Here is an 11,111-nt window from a genome sequence, read left to right as displayed (position 1 = left end):
GTACGCCGTCGTTCTTCGGTGATCCGTTTTGCTGTAGCGTAATACTCCTTGCATCAGCTCCGCAGTAAATGCCGTTCCGCGGTCGGTGATTAGGACTTCCGAGGCTCCATGTCGCAGCACAACTTGGCTTATAAAGAACTTTGCCACTTCTTGTGCAGTCCCCCTCGGAAGAGCGGCGGTCTCTGCGTAGCGCGTCATGTAGTCTGTCGCTACGACAATCCACTTGTTCTGTGATCGTGACGTAGGGAACGGGCCTAAAAGGTCCATTCCAATCTGTTGAAATGGTCTCGATGGGACGGCGATCGGTTGCAGAAGTCCGGCGGGTCTTGTCGGCGGCGTTTTTCGTCGCTGGCAGTCACGGCAGCTCCGGACGTAGTGGGTGACGTCAGAGGTAAGGCAGGACCAGTAGTACCTCGCCTTGATTTTTCCAATAGTGCGGGCTGTGCCGAGATGTCCGGAAGACGGGTCGTCGTGGCACGCTTCCAAAATTTCGTCACGAAGGTCCGCGGGGATGACGAGAAGGTAATTCGCTCTCTTTCCGGGCCTGAAATTCTTCTTCACGAGGACGGAGTTTCTCAGGCTGAATGCTGGTAAGCTGCGTTTGAAGGTCCTAGGAACGGCAACGTTGCATCCCTGGAGGTACTCGATTATGACGCGTAAGTCGGGGTCGGCACGCTGCTGGGCGGCTAGGTCGCTCTCCGTCACGATCCCGAAGAACGCGCTGTCTTCATCAGCGTCTTGTGGTGGTGGGTCGACGGGGGCGCGGGACAGGCAGTCGGCGTCGGAGTGTTTCCTGCCGGATTTATAAACGACTGTAACGTCGAACTCCTGCAGGCGCAAGCTCCACCGCCCAAGACGGCCAGAGGGGTCCTTCAAATTGGCGAGCCAACACAGCGCATGGTGGTCTGTTACAACCTTGAATGGTCTATCATACACGTATGGGCGAAATTTTGAAATCGCCCGTATAATGGCCAGGCACTCTTTCTCAGAGGCAGAATAGTTTTTCTCCTCCTTCGAGAGACCACGGCTGGCATAGGCGATTACCCTTTCGCAGCCGCTTTGCTTTTGGACAAGGACGGCACCCAAGCCTATATCACTGGCGTCCGTGTGCATTTCCGTTTCGGCATTTTCGTCGAAATGAGCGAGCACGGGCGGGCTTTGCAGGCGTTTTTGCAGCTCGCAGAATGCTTTTTCTTGGTCGTTTTCCCAGCTGAAAGGGGTGCTATCTTTCGTCAAGCTAATGAGTGGGTCTGCAATGCGTGCGAAGTTTGCGACGAAGCGCCGGTAGTATGCGCACAGCCCGAGAAATCTTCGCACGCCCTTCTTGTCTTTCGGCCTTGGGAAGTTCGCAATGGCTGAAGTTTTTGCCAGGTCAGGTAGGACTCCCGCGGCGTTGACGACGTGGCCCAAGAATTTGAGTTCCACGTATGCGAAACGGCACTTTTCAGGCTTCAGCGTCAACCCCGACGTACGAATGGCCTCGAGTACAGACTCCAACCTTGCAAGGTGTTCGTCGAAAGTCCGGGCGAATACCACTACGTCGTCGAGGTATACGAGGCAGGTGTGCCACTTAAGGCCAGTTGGCAATGTGTCCATGACTCTTTGAAACGTCGCTGGTGCTGTGCACAGCCCAAACGGCATCACCTTGAAATCGTATAGGCCGTCTGGGGTTATAAATGCAGTCTTCTCTCGGTCTCTCTCGTCCACATCAATTTGCCAGTAGCCGGTCTTCAGGTCCATCGATGAGAAGTACTTCGCGTGGCAGAGGTGGTCGAGGGCGTCGTCGATTCGGGGGAGGGGGTACACGTCCTTTTTCGTGATTTTGTTCAGTCGCCGGTAGTCAACAAAAAACCTTAATGTGCCGTCTTTTTTCTTTACGAGTACGACGGGCGCAGCCCAGGGGCTTTTCGATGGCTGTATAACGTCGTCGCTGAGCATGTCGTCGTCTTGAGTTCGGATGGCTTCCCGTTCGTGTGAAGAGCCGCGGTACGGTGACTGTCGGGTAGGTCGGGCTCCATCTTCGGTTATTATTCGGTGCATCGCTAGAGGGGTCTGACGTAGTTTTGCGCTCGACGAAAAACATTCGCTATAGCGACGCAGCAAAGCCAATAACTTGTTCCGTTGTTCTTGCGGTAGCGCCGGATTCATGTCGAAGGGATGCGGGAGCTTGAAGGTTTCTACGGGTGTGCGTTCAAAGTCGGCGACCGCGATCACGTCACTTGCTTCTTGCGCTTCTTCGAGGAATGCAATTGCCGCGCCCTTGTTTAAATGCTGGTACTCCTCGGTGAAATTAGTAACCAAAATGGGGGATTGGTGTTCCTTGAAGCGCGCAAAGCCTCTTGCGACCGACACACCACGGTCGACAAGCACCCTTTAATCAGTGTCTACGATAGCGTCGACGTCAGGAGCAGCATCTTCACAGTAGACTGCGACCATCAAGCTTGCGCGGGGTGGCAGGGTGACATGATCATCGGCAATCCTTACAGCAGCACGTCGTTGGGGGTTCGGTTCCGGCGTCATGGAGTGATTGGGGGAAAAAGTTATTGACTTGGTCTGCAGATCGATTATTGCCCCGTTGTCCATCAAAAAGTCCATTCCAAGAATTACTTCGCGGGAGCAGTTAGGCTGAATGACGAACGCCGCATGATACGTTGTGCCGTCTATGGTGACCCGCGATGTGCACGTTCCACTTGGCGTCACGAGGTGGCCTCCTCCTGTGCGTATGTGCGGACCGTCCCATCTGGTCATAACGTTCTTCAGTTTAGACGCAAATGGTCCGCTCATTACCGAATAGTCAGCTCCCGTGTCTACGAGGGCGACTACGTCAAAGCCGTCGATGGACACCTTTACGTCAGATGCAGTCTTCCTCGAGTTCCAAGTTCGTCGGGGCGTCGTATCTCTGCTTGTACGTGTTGACGGTCGGGCACTGTTCATCGTCGTTGTCGTCGTCTTCTCAACGGACGTCTCGGTCAGGTCGGGTACGCGTCGCGCCGTGTAGCTGTCGTCGTGTTCAGGAGTCTCGTTAGGGCTAGGTCGGGTCGTCGGGTTGAGGGCATGTCGTGAATGATGGTCTTCAGCGAGTCGCTGCGTCGTTGGAGGGTTTTCATTTTTCCGCCGTTGTGCAACTTTACCTCCCGAAGTTGCTGCTTTTAGTTTCCCCCGCGTGGGCTGGGGGACCTTCCACGTGAGAAGTCAGCAGTGCTGCGGCGGTTCGGTGACTGATACGGGTAGGGCGACGGTGAACGGTTGAAGCGGGCTGGTCCTCGGTTGGTGTTGGAGAGGTATTCTTCGATCTCAGCAGGGCGCTGGCCGTAACGGGGGCGTGGGGCGTCGAAGGAGAACCCTCGCAAACCGAGCCTCTTGTAGGGACAACGACGGTAGATGTGGTCGGCCTCTCCGCAGTGGTAGCACAGCGGCCGATTATCGGGCGTTCGCCACACGTCGGTCTTCCATGGCGTCTGGTATTGGTCTACAGGGCGTCGGGCGGGCGGCATTGGACGGCGGTATGGCTCGGCCTCTTGACGACGGGTTGGAGCAGGGCGGGGTTGACGAACAGCCGAGGAGTAGGTCATGGCTTGTGGTTCGCGGGGTGCTTCCGATGGCATAGAAGTTCCCAGTGCGTTTTGGACTTCTTCTCGGATTACGTCGGTCAGGGAAGCCACTTAAGGTTGCGGCGTCGTTGGAAAAAGCTTCCGAAGCTCCTCCCTGACCACTGCTCGGATGGTCTCTCGCAATGTATCGGAGCTTCCATTTGCGGCACCGATGGTCTCCGAGAACAGCGCGTTGACAGGGCGGTCGTACTTCCTCGTTCGAATTTCTAGTACACATCTTTCGAATTTGAAAGATGTGTACATTATGTTTCGTGTGTTTCTGTTTCCGTGCGCCAGAACAAAGGCCCCCCCCGGCTGTTCCTGGGCACGCAAATAAATGATTGATTGATTGATTGATTGATTGATTGATTATTATTATTGGTTTTCTAAAGAACTACGAAGTTCGCTTAAACTTAAGGATAGCGCCCACAAAAAGGCCAAGGGTTCTGGGCTTGACAAGTGGAAAGCAGAGTTTAGTCGGTATCGCCCACTATGTAAAATCCTCTACCGGCGTGACCACCAGCTCTATATAGAATCGTTATATAGAATGACCACCAGCTCTAAAGAACACGTTAGCCTGCTTAATTCCGATGGTGAAGAGGTTGAGGATGTTGCCACCAATTTTGCTCAGTACTTCATTCTGTCTTTAAACTGCCAGATGGCAACGACGAACGCCTATCGTTTAATAACTCAAATTTTAACACACTTATGTTTGATAAAAAAATTGTCAATGATAGCCATCAACGGATGAAACCATCATTTTCCTGTGGTCCACATTGAATTCCAGCAGCCCTCATGAAGGCTTACGGCAACATTTTTGTGCCTGTCTTAAGTTTCATTTATAATAACTGCTTACTTTTAGGTAAATTTCCTCGTGCAAGGAAGATCGCTTGATTTTTTCCAATATTTAAGTCTGGTGATAAGTCAGCCGTTTCTAACTATCACCCGATCTCACTCCTTTGTGACGCCTCAAAACTCTTTGAGTCAGGTCTGCACAAAGTTCTTGCTGCCTGCGTCAAGAACGTTGTGATACCAAATCAGCACGGCTTTTTCTCGGGTCGATCGACCGTCACAAATCTTGCAAGCTGTATGACTCAGGCTTCGGCTGCAGTTTGTGAAAACGGCCAGTTGGACGCTATTTATTTTGACCACAGTAAGGCGTTTGATGTGGTGAACCATCAGTTACTAATTGACAAGCTTGCTAATCCGGTGTAGACGCAAGCCTTGTTGCCTTGTTGTCAAACTATCTCCTTGACCGGTCCTTTTATGTAGATGTTAACTACAACAAGTCTTGTGTTTACCCTGCTACAAGTGGTGCACCCCAGGGTTCCGTGCTGGGTCCATTATTGTTTTCTGTCTTTATTAATGATGTGTCAGCAGTGTTAACTAACTCTTCTTTTTTCCTCTATGCTGATGATGTCAAACTATTTAGGCACATTAGCGGTGTTCAGGACTGCTGTGCCTTGCAGAGGGATGTGTCGGAATTATCGGTCTGGTGCAGGAAAAACTGCCCAATTTTAAACCCCACTAAAACAAAGGTTGTCACCTACAGCCGGAAAACCCACCGTCTCCTGTTTTCCTACAGAATTGAGGGAGCTCCTCTGCAAAGGGTTGAAGAGATTAGGGACCTAGGGGTGCTTTTCGACAGTACCCTCTCTTTTTCTCCTCATATTAGGCTCATCACCCGGCGAGCACTCCGAAGTCTTGGAAATGTGTGTCGGATTACAAAGGAATTGTCTTCTCCAGATCCATGTTTAATGCTATACAATGCAATATGTATACCACAGTTAGAATATGCTTCTGTTTCCTCTAACGGCATCTCCAAATCTAGTAGTGAATAATAGAACGTGTGCAGAAGAAGTTTTTATCCATATTTAAGCACCGTCATCACAATCACAGTTTTCATCCCGATTCTGACTTACCCATAGTCCCTTCCATTCCTTCCTTGAACTGCAGACGTATGCGTGCAGACCTTACATTTCTTCACAAAATTGTTCATGGTGACCTTTCTTCCGCAGACCTGCTTAACTGTTTAGAGTTTAGTGTACCACAAAGGCCTACCAGGTCGCATCGCCCGTTCTTGACCGCTGCGCGCAACTCCAATCATTCTCCTGTGCGCAGAATAGAGAATTGTTACAACAGCTTCTTTGAACGCCTTAATATCTTTCAGAAATCCTTTACAATCTACCGTACAGCGCTGTTGAATACAGTATGTTAAACACCTATGATATGTCTTTCGTTCTTTTTTTTTCTGGCATTTGGTTTCTCTGCGGTTGTGTCTATCCAACTGATAGTTGCCTATTTTTGAAACTGTTTACTGTCATTTGTTCTTCTTATCATTTATCTATACACTCTTGCCGTTGTTTTTGTTGTATTACTGTCAAACTTTGTTGCTCTGCCAGTCGTGTGGCCTTTGCGACAGGCAGAGCAACTTGGGCATCTTCTTTTTTTATTTTTTACTTGTACCAAGGCTCTGCCTGTGCTTTATTTCTGTCATTTTCACTACTTCAATTTGTGTGTGTCTTGTCGCTTGTTTGTTTCTTGCTATATGTTTTTTGTATTTTGTTTTCATGTAACTACCCGTGCTCCAGCACTTGGCCCTCTGGCTGTTCCTGGGCACGTAAATAAACATGATTGATTGATTGATTGATTGATTGATTAATTGATTGATTGAATAATATTTTATATTAATATTATTTTTCCGGAAATATAGTTCTCCTTAAAGATAGGGACTTTTCTGGGTTGAAAAAAAAGGGAGGAGGGGTGTTAGTGGCGGTCGATAGCGCTTTCCAATCTATGCGGCGTCATGAGCTTGAGGGCGACAATGAGTCTGTCTGGCTGGACATTCGTCTGAGTGGCGGTGAGAAGCTTTTACTAGGGGCGTTTTATAGTCCACCTGATGTTCCTATATCGTCGTTTAAAAAGCTCCTAAGATCTGTAGAAGATGTTCGCTCATCACACCGAATCACCAGCATATCATTACGGGTGACTTCAATACACCGGGTGTACATTGGGAACATCTTACCCCTCAACACTATAATTATTACGTAGAGCAAAAATCCAGCATGATTTTAGACTTCGTAGACTTCACATCCTTCGTGCAAGTAATAATACCAAAAAAAGCTCTCAAAATATGTTGGATCTTTGCTTTCCAAACATTCAACACACGCGAGTATCGTTGTCTGACATCTCATTTGTGAAACCCGACAAGCATCACCCTCCTTTTCTCGTTTCTGCTAGAGTCTCGATTCAGCGTTGCAGTGCTACGCTGAAGAATAATGAATTCGCTCCCTGCTGTTATACCCGTGGTGAATACATTGGCTTGCATACCTTTTTTCCTTCGTGGGATTCGTGGAAAATTCAAGAACTCCCTGATTGCGATGCGCAGGTTGAGCGGTTCACTGAAATGGTCAAAAGCGGCATGAATCGGTTTATACCCTAGTGCAAACCACGCCGTTCAAAACACCCCTTTAAGTTCTCTAAGGAACTTCGTACCACCCTTAAGTTAAAAGACTGCTGCCATAGGAAATATAATAAAACCGGGCTTGATGAATGGAAAGAAGACTTCCGATCTTACCGTGAAATGTGTAAAAGTCTTTATGAGCGGGACCAGCGCTCTTATCTCGATTGTGTGGAGACTGGCGTTAATTCCCAGCCTGCAACATTCTGGAAATATATTCGATCCCGTAACAATAACTCACATGTGCACATCCGTGTTGTTAATTCCTCTGGGGAAGACGTTCGTGATGTTGCCAACCACTTTGCGCAGCAATTTACTACTACATATGGCCAGCGCGATGACAGTGAAGTAAACGTCATGTTGAATAATGTACAGGGTTCTAGCTTATTAGAATTGGACGAGCAGTTGGTGCTTCAGAGTCTAAGGCGCATGAAACCGTCGCTGTCCTGTGGCCCTGACGGAATACCTCCCGCTATTTTAAAAACATACAGCAGCATTTTTGTTCCTGTTTTAACTGCAATATTCAATCACTGTCTAAACACAAACACATTTCCTCGTAAGTGGAAAATATCTCGAGCACACCCTATTTTTCAATAAAGCAACCAAATCTGATGCAAAAAACTATAGAGCAGTTTTGTGTACTTTGTGCTGCCTCCAAGCTTTTCGAGGCAGCGCTGCACAAGGTATTGTGTAGTTCTGTACAGCAGTACCTGACAAGTAAACAGCATGACTTTTATGTCAGGGAGTTGGACAACAACTAATGTCGCCTGCTTCATGGAGCGGGCCTCCGCTGCACTTTCTGAGCGAGGCCAGTTGGACGTTGTCTACTGTGACCTGAGCAAAGGATTCGATGTTGTCTGCCACGCGTTGTTACTTTATAAGCTTTTGCAGTCGGGCATTATTACGCAACTCGTGGCTTTGCTGGGTAGCTATCTAAGCGGTCGGTTCAGTCCTCTATGTACAGATCAACAAGCGGCGTGCACCAAGGCTCCATATTGGTCCCTGTCTTGTTCCCCATTTTGGTGATTGATGCGTCAGTCGCAATTAAAAAGTCTTCTTTTCTTCTTTATGCTGACGACATCAAAATATTCCGACGTATAAAGTCCATCGAAGACTGTGATGCCCTGCAGCAAGATATATTCTCCTTTGCTGACTGGTGCTCAGATAACAGACTAACTCTTAATCCGTCGAAAATAAAGGTCATGTCTTATACCCAAAAAACGAACCCCATTTTCTTTCCCTACAGTATTAATAACAGTTTTCTCTCTAGAGTTGACGAGATCAAAGACCTCGGACTGCTCTTCGACAGCGCCTTAACTTTGTCGCCTCATGTCACTCAACTCACTCGGCGGGCGCTCCGCTCGCTTGGTGCTCTATGCAGCTTTTCAAGAGATTTCCAGTCTCCTCATTCGTTCCTAAAACTTTTTATGGCTCTTTGCATTCCCCAACTTGAATATGCCTCTGTCATTTGGAATAAAACCTGCATATCTAATTGCCAACGTGTAGAGCGTGTACAGACCAAATTTTTATTAGTATTTATGCATCGTTTTCCTTCTGAGCCTCTGCCGATAACGGTATCTTTAAGTAACCCGCCAACCCGATCAGATGTTGTTTTCTTATACAAACTGCTTCATGGTACAATTTGATGCCCGGAAATGATTTCAGCAATCGGTTTTCGTGTTCCCAAAAAAGCAACAAGGCTTAACCACCATTTCCCCATACCTGCACAACTTAGCAGATGTTCTCCTCCTGATAGACTGCAACGCCTATATAACCTTCACTCCGGGGAACTTGATATTTTTTGCTGTCCTCCTGGGGGGTTTTTGGCCGGGCGGTTAGCCGTGGAGCCCTAACTTCATTTCGACGGTACTCGTGTTCTTAAGGTATTTCCCTCATGTGTGGGTTGTTTTCACAGAGTTTGTTCTCATTTGTTCGTATTGTTCGTATTTGTTTGTTCATTTGTTCGTATCTGTTGTTTGTTTGTGCTTGGGGCGTAATTGTTTTATGTACTATAACACACTTCTGGAGTCAACTCTTCATACATATGTTTAAGCGGCCCGGGCAGGGCACAGTAACAAATGTTTTTATATCTTATCACATTATGTGAATAGTTACAAGTATTTCATGTAATTTGTTTCATTCCTTTTTGTGTAATTGATGCTTCATCCGATTGCTATGGTCGATGTACGATGTGTTTTTGCATTGTACCATATTTTACTGTCTCTGTTAGTCGTATTATTTCTCTGTGGTATTCCAGTTTATTGTTTTTCACTAACCCACCTTTTTTTTGCCTCTTTGTGTGTCAGCCGCTGATGTAGTTATGCGGCCTTTTTCTTTTTTTTTCACCTCTCAGTGCGCCAGCACGAAGGCTTCGGCTGTTCCTGGGCACTTTATTCAATATTGATTGATTGATTGATTGATTATTAATATTTTTGTTGTTATTAAACAATAATAATAATAATTATTATTATTACTATTAATTATATTGGAGAAGGTTGTCCCTGCAGTCCTTGGTAGAAGCCAGCGTGATGCTGTCTACTGTGACATGAGCAAGGCCTTTGATGTAGTCAACCACTCGTTATTGCTTGCCAAGCTCATTCTATTAGATTTTCACGCTTCTTTGGTGGGTGTTATACGTTGCTATCTTCAGGAGCGATATTGCTATGTAAGTGTTAACGGTCAAACATCATTTAGGTACAAAGCAACCAGTGGTGTACACCAGGCCTCCGTTCTTTTTCCCATTTCCATTAACGATGTTGCTTCTGCCATTAAAAATTCTTCTTTTTTGTTGTATGCTGATGATATAAAAATCTTTAGAGAAGTGCGTAATGTTCAGGACTATAATTCTCTTCAGGCTGATATCGTATCATGCCGTCGTTGGTGCACCAGAAACGACTTAATTTTGAACCCCTAAAAAGCGGAAGTCGTTTCCTATAGTAGGAAAACTCAACAGCTGCAATACTCCCATAGAATAGCAAGCACCGCACTGCCGAGGGTGACCGAAAGTCGGGACTTGGGAGTACTATTTGATTCTTCTCTGACTTTCTCTTCCCACGTACACAAATTACCGGATGCTCTCTTCGATGTCTGGGTGCTGTTTGCAGGTATTCTAGAGAGTTTAAAAGTCCTCTTCCTTTTTAAAGTTGTATCCGGCTCTCTGCTTACCTCTTCTCGAATACGGTTCTGATCTTTGGAATGAAACTTGCAAGTCCAATAGTAACCGCATGGAATGGGTTCGAAGTAAGTTCCTTTCTATATTTAAGCACAGTTTCCGTCATGTACAAGAAGACGCAAACGGCAGTTGTCCTGTCTCAAAAGTATTGCTTGCCTTTGGTGTCGACGAATGAGAGCTGATATTGTCTTTCTTTATAAACTTCTTCATGGTGATATTTTGTGTGGTCACTTGGTTGCACTTATCAACGTAAACTTGCCGAACCAACTCTTCCGAACATTTCTAACTTTCAGAACAGATGCTTTACGTAGATGACGCTCGTCTATCTGCAGAATACAATGTGCATATAATGAATGTTCCGATCGTCTTGATATATTCCAGAGCTCTTTGGCTTTGTTCTCTAGTGAATTGAAAACTGTTGAAGCTTCAGTGCATTTATGTCATTATTGTGCCGTATTTAGGGGCCGTATTTATTTTATCAAAATCATCTTCTTGCTTGTTTGTTTTTCACTGTTCCTGGTTTTGTGTTGCTTGAATTTCTGTATGTTTGGGTGTCAGTGCTTGTAACGCTGAACTTTGTTTTTTTTTTCATTTGGAAACTTTCTAATATTTAGTTACAAAACTTTCGTTTTATGTGTATAATCTATCTTCCTCATGTTCATTGAGTATTTCCTTGTGTATTTTCAATTTCTCACGTGCCTTCAACGTTTTGCTGGCCGGTGTCATGGCTTCTAACACTAGGCTTGTTTTTTTGCTGTTTTCTTTTCTGGGATCTCTGTAACTATTTTTACTTTATTTTTTCTTTGATACATCTGGTTTTCTGTGTTGTATTGTCTTGATTTTAATTTGTTTTTATGAATGTTTGTATATGGTGTACCAGTACCAATAC

This window comes from Haemaphysalis longicornis, unplaced genomic scaffold, assembly GCF_048455015.1.
Source record: "Haemaphysalis longicornis isolate Haplotype H1 unplaced genomic scaffold, Haemaphysalis longicornis Haplotype H1 scaffold_11, whole genome shotgun sequence".
Lineage (NCBI taxonomy): Eukaryota > Metazoa > Arthropoda > Arachnida > Ixodida > Ixodidae > Haemaphysalis > Haemaphysalis longicornis.
Note: the sequence above shows the minus strand (reverse complement) of the source record.